Source organism: Camellia sinensis, chromosome 1 (assembly GCF_055761805.1).
Source record: "Camellia sinensis isolate YWXY chromosome 1, ASM5576180v1, whole genome shotgun sequence".
Classification (NCBI taxonomy): Eukaryota; Viridiplantae; Streptophyta; class Magnoliopsida; order Ericales; family Theaceae; genus Camellia; species Camellia sinensis.
Window position 1 is genome coordinate 167,761,221 of NC_138961.1, and position 9,850 is coordinate 167,771,070.

The window sequence follows — 9,850 nt, forward strand, 5'->3', positions numbered from 1 at the left end:
CTCTCATGTCTTTCACTAGGGCTGAGTTTGGGCATCTCTTTGCTCACCTACACACACATAAATGAGAGTGAGCGATAGCCCTGTGAATAATATCAAAATAAAGGAGTACATGAATGAAATTGTAGCAGTCATATCACACGGCCTTAGGCCCATTCATGATTTGGTCTAATACATCAAACAGCTTCAGGCCTAATTTGTTCTTATCAAACGGCCTCGGGCCCAATTTGTTTGTGTCAAACAGCCTTTGGCCCATTTATTCATTCATATCAAACAGCCTCTGATCCAATCATTCATGTCAAATGGCCTCTGGCCCATTCATTCATATCAAACAGCATTTGGCCCATTTGTTCATATCAAACGGCCTTTGGCCCAATCATTCATATCAAACGGCCTTTGGCCCATTCATTCTTATCAAACGGCCTTTGGCCCAATCATTCTTTTCCATATTCGTATCCATGTGTGTGTCATACTCATGACTATAGCCACATTCGTATTCAATTAGTCTTATGTAAAAGACTGTCATTCAAACTATTCATCCATAATTCAAATTACAGACCCATAAGGCTCACATAGAAGTAGCATTGTGGAAAATAACGTACTTGAACATATCTTTATTAAGATATTATACACAGTGATCTGCCGGATGATTTTCTCTTATGCTTGACCCTACACATCACATAAACATAATAGGTCACAAGCGATTCAATCCGTTCTTAATTCATATATCCTTCTTAAGCTTCTACCTTATCTTTTTCACTCATTTATAATGTTCAATGCATGCCTAAAAGTGCTTAGAAATGAAAGGGAATGGAAAACAAATCATAAAACACATTTTTTAAATTTCTGAAACGGGGCTCTCCACTCGAGCGGACCCCTTTTGGTCTACAAAAGTACCGGTTGCCCCATTTTTGTGCTTGAGCGTGACTTTTTGACGCTCAAGCTGAGAGTCAAAACATGTGATTGGGCGCTCAAGCGTAACTCCTTGTCACGACCCAAACCCGTCCCTATGGGTTTAGTACCGTAACCGGCCAGCAATCCGAGATTACCGAAGGCCTGCTTAACAGTAAGACAGTAATACAGAGTACAGGGGCATGGCGGAAGCCAAAACAGTAAATAAACAATGTCCAATGAGCTGTGAGTCTGTATGCAAAAAGATTTTTCATACGTATATACATGAACGGTACAGAACAGTATGTACAACATTTACAGTCGATCAGAACAGGGACCTAATCCTTGTTAAACAGTACAGTACAGTGCTATCAGTCTGTACAGTTATTACAAAACAGATACAGAGACAGACGGGGAAAATTAAAACACCCCTAAGCCATAGCTTGACAGGTTTGGAACCTCGCAGTGAGGCACAGTGGTTGGCTTGACAAAAAGGGAGTCTAACCCATGCTCCTAGCTCCGGTCTGGTGCCTGTACACCTACATATATATATATATATATATAAACAGTGAGCTACAGCCCAGTGAATAACATAATGCGTAAAGAGGTTAAGAATGAATGTCCTTACAGTATTGAAAATAATCATTTAAATCAGTATATCAGTTATTCAGTCATTACAGTCATATGTGGTACATCTATTAGCATAGCAGTACAGTAAACAGTAGGTCTTAAGAGACCAAACAGTCAATGATGGCCATCATATCAGTAAACAGTAGTGGTTCCAACATGGGAACTGACAGAGATCTCTGTAACAGTTGCAGTAACAGTAGTTGTTAAGGATGCCACAATACAGTTCACAATTAGGACATCATTCATTCAGTAACAGTATCATTTCAGAAAATAGTACAGTTCAATTGTTCAGAAGGTAATCATATTTGAACATATCTTTACACAGTTGTTACTCACAGAGTTCTGGGCTACAGAGCTAGAGCGCGTCCTCAGATGCCAACCCTACACAGTTTACAGGATGAACACACACTAAGTTCACATACGGGAAACAAAGACTTAGCCCTACTTAGACTCGATGTGGTTCTACATCTATATCCTCATTAAGATGCTTTAAACTAGGCCTAAGAATGCCTAGGATGCAATGAGGATGCAAAGATGCACTTTAAAAGCATTTTCAGAAAATAGGGGTCCCGCTCGAGCGTAGGTTACTCAGCTCAAGCGGACATGCAGACAAAGGTTTCCGCTCGAGCGTACTGCAAAATAGTCAAAAGTGCTGGATAGGTGAAATTCACGCTCGATTGGGCGCTCAACACCCGCTCGAGCGTAAGACACAAGGTCCCGCTCGAGCGTAAATTACCCCGCTCGAGCTAACATAAAAACAGAACAAAATGCTGGGAGCACGATTTCCACGCTCGAGCGCCAGTCACCCCGCTCGAGCGTGAGTTCAAAATCTGGAATTTCCAGATTTGAACTTCCAAGCTCAAGTCAACCTTAGATGCATCAAAACCATACTTTTTGGGCCAATTTTCCAGAAAACATTTCAAAACTCAAAGTTTAACATGATTCAAAGCTCCAATGTAAAATCAAAGCCCCAAAGGAAGATCAATTGAGCCCAAATTGAAACTAAATTTCATGAATATGAAGAACATGCAAACATGCATGAATTTAACCAATTCAAAGCTTCCAACACTTGCTCCAATGAGCCAATTCTTACAAAATAAAGATGAAATCATGGTCTACTCTCAAAACATGGACATGCATGTGAGGAATTATGAACTACAACCTCATAACTTCAATATATATACATGCATGCAACAATTAAGCTTCAACACAACAATTTGAGCCATAAATTGGCTCTAGTCTTCAACTTTGCTCCAAACCATGCAAGAATCAATTTAAACTCAAGAATGAGAAGATGAATTTCTACCTTAAGTCTTGAATTATAGGCAAGGAAGCTTAATTTTGCAACTCACTCCTTAATTCTCTTAATCTTCAAGCCAAATTGAGATGAAATAAAGCTATCTCTCTATACTCTCTCTCTAGTCGGCAACAACAATGAAATTGGCTGCGGAATTGTTTTGTTTGAAGGTAATAAGGCTCAAGTATAGTCTTAGGTCGCCCACTAGTGGTGGCAAAAAGGTAATTAGCCTAATTTATGACATTACACAATTTAATCTAATTTAATCATACCAAATCAATGTTCAATTCAATACACCATAAAATCACATTAATTCTACTGATCTTAAGACACTAATCAATTTCAGATTCGACCGCTGATAAGGCCTTCAATTAGCAATTTAAACACAAAGATATAAACAGATAATTTGGCAGGCAAACAGATAGAATTGCAATTTAACTAATATACTCAATCAATTCGGCTTCAGTTTTCTGTTAGTCAGTCAATTAACATATTTAGCCTCAGTTTTACAGTAATCAATGGCTTATCAGTAAACAGTGGTGAGGGTTATTACACTCCTCCTGCTCGAGCGGACATCAATGTCTGCAAAGCTTCTAGGAGCTAACATTTCACGCTCGAGAAGTGCTTTCCCTGTTCAAGTGGACATGTCGAATTCTGGAATTTCTAAAACTGCATTTGAAGCTCAAACCCAGTATTCAAAGGCCCAAAGCTTGAATTTTTAGTATGAAGACATGGAAAATCATTACGTGACATGGAAACATTTTTAGTTTGGAACCAATTACTCAAAATTATAGGCCAATGTCCAAAATCAAGTGCAAATCATTCAATTCCATGTTCATAACTTTGAGACTTATACATGTATGATCTTACATGGGTTCATCATTTTCAAACATATGTAGTTGACTTTCATAACCTCATTATTCATGGATGCATGTCTTAAATGACTTCCAATTCAACTCATTTAACATGTCTTATACACAAACATGAAGACTCATAGCAAATTGTTACATGTATACACCTATTGATCTTAATTTCATCATGATCAACATGCTTCACATTCAAATATGCAAATTTATGGCTAACTCTCACATGCATGTACTAAATATCTTCAAATTCATTATCATCAATTCAATTCTTATTCTTCAATACATATCTTGTTTGAATTCACTCAATTGCAAACTAAACTTATGAGTCGAGCTCAATTACTCACCTAGGAGTCCAAATCTTCCAAATTCTTGCTAGCTTTTGAGCTTAGCCTTCAAATTCTTCAAGATTTGAGACAATTCTACAATTTTTCCTTTCCCTCTCTCTATCTCTAGAGTGCTATTTCAAATTTTTGAGCTCTTAAGGAAAGAGTATGAGTGTAATTAGGCCTTTATATACACACTTGGCTAATCAACTTAATTAAGGCCAATTAACTAAGCTTAAATTTATCAACTTAATCTAATTATTTTGATTCGAATAAATTTTCAATTAAATTTCACCGTAGGCTCTAAAATTACACTAATCACATTGGTGTAGTTAATTTCAGTTTATGTGGCCGATAAAGCCTTCAATTTTCAATTTTCAATAGTAAGTTGAACAGATTTTCCTATGGTGAACAGTTATAAGGTCAAAATCACATTTAATCATGCAATTAACACTCAAATTCAAATTAATCACATAATCACAATTAATTAACTTAACACAAGACAAGATTATCACAATCTTCCCCTCTTTAGGAAGTTTGCTCCTCCAAACTTAATTTACCTCCATTTGTAACAAGTGCGGGTAGCATAGTCGTATCTTATCCTCTTTTTCCCATGTAGCGTCTGTCTCATAGTGTTCTTTCCACTCTACCTTCACCATTGGGATGGTCTTATTTCTTAACTGTTTCACTAACTGGTCAATGATTCATTCTGGCCATTCTTCGTATTCCATATTTTTATTGAGAGCTATCTGATAGTAATCAATCACATGAAACGGATCTCGAAGATAACCTCTCAATATCGATACATGAAACACATTATGCATTTGTTCAAATCCTGGTGGCAAAGCAACCCTATAAGCAATTGGACCAAGTCTTTCTAGAATTTGAAATGGCGCAATGTAACGGGGTGACAATTTATCCTTCTTACCAAATCTCAGTTGGCCTTTCATCGGAACCAACCGAATAAATACATGATCACCAGCCTCGTACTTGAGTGGTCTTCTTCGAACATCTGCATAGTTCTTCTGTCGACTCTGAGCCGTCTTGAGCTTTTGTTGAATAATTTTGATATTCTCAGAAGTGTCTTGCACAATTTCAGGTCCAAGTAATGCCCTATCTCCGACCTCTGTCCAACAAATTGGTGATCTACACTTTCTACCATACAAAGCCTCGTATAGTGCCATACCGATACTGGAGTGAAAGCTGTTATTATATGCAAACTCTGCTAATGGCAAATAATCTTCCCAACTCCCTTGAAAACCCAAGGCACACATTCTTAGCATATCTTCCAAGGTCTGTATTGTCCATTCTGATTGCCCGTCTGTCTGTGGGTGGAATGTGGTACTAAACCTCAATTTTGTTCCCATAGCTCTTTGCAAACTTTTCTACAATCTAGATACAAATTTTGGATCCCTATCCGAGATAATAGACACCGGAACCCCATGCAGGCAAACAATCTTATCAACATATATAATAGTCAGTCTATAAGCATCAAATGTAGTTTTAACAAGCAGCAAATGTGCAGATTTAGTCAATCTATCAACTACAACCCAAATAGAGTCCATACCTCGAGGAGTTCGAGGTAAACCAACAACAAAATCCATGGTTACATGCTCCCACTTCCATTCCAAGATAGGGAGAGGTTGAAGTAGACCGCCTGGTTTTTGGTATTCAGCTTTAACTTGTTGGCACTGAAGGCACTTGGACACATACTCTGCAATTTCTTTCTTCATTTTGGGCCACCAATAGCTTTGTTTCAAGTCTCGATACATTTTATTGTTACCCGGATGCATAGCAAATACCGATTTGTAAGCTTCGTCTAGAATTCTCTTCTTTAGTTTCGGAACATTTGGGACACACATTCTGTTTTGAAATCTCAACATTTCACCTTCAATGCTGAATTTTGATTTCGGATTTGCTTCAAATTCATCAATTACCTTCTTGAGGAACACATCCTCTTTTTGTCTTTGCTTGACTTCAGTAATTATTACTGGCTCAGTTGAAATGGCGGCCACCAATCCGATTTGTTCATGTAGCACGACTTCAATCTCAATTCTCTCAAAGTCTAGCAAAATTTCCTTCTGTTCAGTAAGCAAGCAAGCTAAATTCCCGTCAATTTTCTGCTCAAGGCATCAGCAACTGTATTGGCTTTCCTGGGGTGATACTGAATTTGAAGATCATAGTTTTTTATTAGTTCAATCCATCTCATTTGTCGCATATTCAGCTCCTTTTGAGTAAAGAAGTATTTTAGGCTTTTGTGATCCATATAAACTTCACATTTCACCCCATACAGGTAATGCCGCCAAATTTTTAGAGCGAATACAACTGCAGCCAATTTCAAATCATGTGTCGGGTAGTTCTTCTCATGTGGTCTCAATTGTCGAGAGGCATAAGCAATTACCTGTCCATCCTGCATTAACACACAACCCAGACCCTTATAAGACGCATCATTGAAAATCACAAAGTTTTTCGTACCTGTGGGCAATGTCAAAACTAGAGTAGTGGTTAGTCTCGTCTTCAACTCTTAAAAGGTAGTCTATCTTTCATCAGTCCACTCAAATGATTGTCCTTTGCGTGTGAGTTAAGTAAGTGGTGCATCTATTTTCAAAAAATCCTTCACAAATCTTCTGTAGTACCCAGCTAAGCCCATGAAACTACGGACTTCTATTATATTTATTGGAGTGGGTCAATTCACAATTGCTTCAATTTTCTGTGGATCTACTGAAATTCCTTCCTTGTTGATAACATGCCCTAAGAAAATGACTTCATCCAACCAAAATTCACATTTCTTTAGTTTGGCAAATAATTTCTTTTCTTTAAGTGTTTACAAGAAAGTTCTCAAGTGGTGTTCATGTTCAAGTCTATTCTTTGAATACACCAAGATATCATCAATAAAATCACAACAAAATCATCAAGATAAGTCTTAAAAATCCGGTTCATTAGGTCCATAAATGTTGCAGGGGCATTAGTCACTCCAAATGGCATAACAAGGAATTCATAATGACCATACCTCGTTCTGAATACAATTTTCTCAACATCTTTTGTCTTTACCTTCAATTGGTGACACTCGAATCTCAAATCAATTTTAGAAAATACTTGTGATCCTTGCAACTGATCAAACAAGTTGTGAATACGAGGTAATGGATATTTATTCTTTATCATTACCTTGTTCAATTCACGGTAGTCAATACACAGGCGTAAGGTTCCATCCTTCTTCTTCACAAATAGTACTGGTGCACCCCATTGCGAAGTACTTGGTCGAATAAACCCCTTGTTCAGTAGGTCTTGCAACTGTTCTTTCAGTTGTTTTATTTCAGCAGTAGCCATTCTGTAGAGAGTTTTGGAAATAGGTTGAGTGCTTGGCATGACTTCAATGGTAAACTCTATTTCCCTGTCAACCAATTCTCTTGGCAATTCATCTAGGAATACATCTGGAAACTCACTAACAATGGGAATACTATTCAATTCAATATTCATAGATTGTTCGGATAGCACACAACACAAATAACCCCAGCATCCCTTCCTAATCAATTTACATGCTTTCATTGCAGATATCAAATAAGGTGGAGGCACTACCCCGTTACCCACAAACACAATTTCTTCATGCCCCGGTGGTTTAAATACAACTCGTTTTGTTACACAATCAATGGTGGCGCAGTATTTAGTTAGCCAGTCCATGCCCGAGATTACATCAAAACGTCTAAAGTCCAATGGTAATAAATCTACATACAAGGTAGCATTCCCAATACACATATCACAAAATCGACATACAGATTTACACAACACAGATTCCCCAGATAGAGCAGATACACTTAACAAATATAGCAATGATTCTAAAGGTCTACTCAATCTAGATACAAATGCATAAGCTACAAAAGGGTGTGTTGATCAGAAGTCAATTAGCACAAAAGCATCCTGATTACATATAGGGATAGTACCTGAGACAACGACTTCTGTGTTCCGTATATCACCCGGAACAAGCGCAAAGACTCTCCCTTGCCTCACAGTATCTCTGGTAGTAGTAGACCTTGTAGTATTCCCCGGTTTGGGATTGATGCAGTTGAGCTAGGGGCTAACTTCCCACTGTTCTGATTACAATGTCTGGCCATATGTCCTATCTTGCCATACTTAAAACAGGCCCCTAATATACAGTAGCAAACCCCACGATGTCTTTTTCTACACTGGTTGCACATTGGGGACGTGTCTCTGGAAGAATTCGAAGTACTCGATGAGCCCATATTCTGCTTCTTTGAAAATCTCTTTTTTGAAAAGAAGCCCTGTCTATTACTACTTTTCTAGTCAATTGATGATTTGGCCTGTCTGGCTATATTAGCTTCTAATATTATGGCCCGATCTAACACTCCGATATAGGTCTCCAGCTTAAGTACGTTCACTTTCTCTAAGATATCATCTCAAAGACCTCCCTCAAAATGTCTCGCTTTCTTATAGTCGGTATCAACCATGTGTGGTGCAAATCTGGCCAATTCAGTAAACTTGGCCTCGCATTCAGCTATTGTCATGCTATTTTGCTTTAGTTCCATGAACTCCGATACTTTCCTATCAAGAACACATTGCGGAAAGTATTTGTCATAGAAAAGTTCCAAAAATCGTGCCTAGCCTATATTTTTATTATCCTCACGAATCAACATCCACCACATCCTTACTTCGTCTTCTAATGTGAAGGTGGCTAGCATTACTTCCTGTGTTTCTAAACAAGGAAACACTTCAAACAGCTTTTTTATGCCAAGGACCCATGCTTCAGCCTTTAACAGATCCAATCCCCCATGAAATTATGGTGGTTTCATCTTCTTGAACTCCTTGGTGAGAGCTATTGTTCGGTCATCATTCTATAGATCTGGCACAGGTGGCACTGGAGGTGGAAATGGAGGGTGTGGCTATTGCCATTCTTGTTGGCACTGTTGTTGTTACTTCAATGTTTCTGCCATTTCTTAGATCAATCTTTCCATCCTATCCATTCTGTCAGTAGAGGACTCCTCTATTTCATCACCTCTTGTTATCACCATTATCTAATTAGACTTGCATTAATCTTTATACAAAAATGTTCACAATATGCATATAAAAAAGAGCATACGTATCCAAATAATTCACAATGCAAGTTATTCACAAAACATATAGCATATAGTCATTTATTTAAAACATTCAAGCATATGTTCAATGTCTTCAAGTTCGTACTTATCTCATGAATGCATCCTAGATCTTTTCTAGATACTTATTGCTCATTTGGACAAGTGTGTGAGTTATTAACTCGTGCTCTGATACCACTCTGTCATGACCCAAACCTGCCCCTATGGATTAAGGTCATAATCGACCAGTAATTAAAGGATTACCTACGGCCTCAAACTTGATCAAACATATTTTCAATAGAATAAGGGGCCAAAACGGAAGCAGACTTAAAAATTTTGTCCAATGAGCTATGCTTACATGGTAAAGGAAAACACTCCATTAACAGTCCATTATAACTCACACATGTAGGCAAAAATAACATCTTATATGTCCAGGAACTTTCAAACATGTAGTTAGCCAAACAAAAAGGCTTATCTACATAGTGATCCTACATGTTCATCAAGGTAACAAAAGGGAATCAAAAGTAAAAAAAAAAATGAAACAAAGTCTCATGCGTGAGATGGTCGGGCTGACTCCACAAAAACTTAACTCCTCTCATGTCTTTCACTGGTGTTGGGTTTGGACATCTCTTTGCTCACCTACACACACATAAATGAGAGTGAGCGATAGCCCAGTGAATAATATCAAAATAAAAGAGTACATAAATGAAATTGTAACAGTCATATCACACGGCCTTAGGCCCATTCATGATTTGGTCTAAT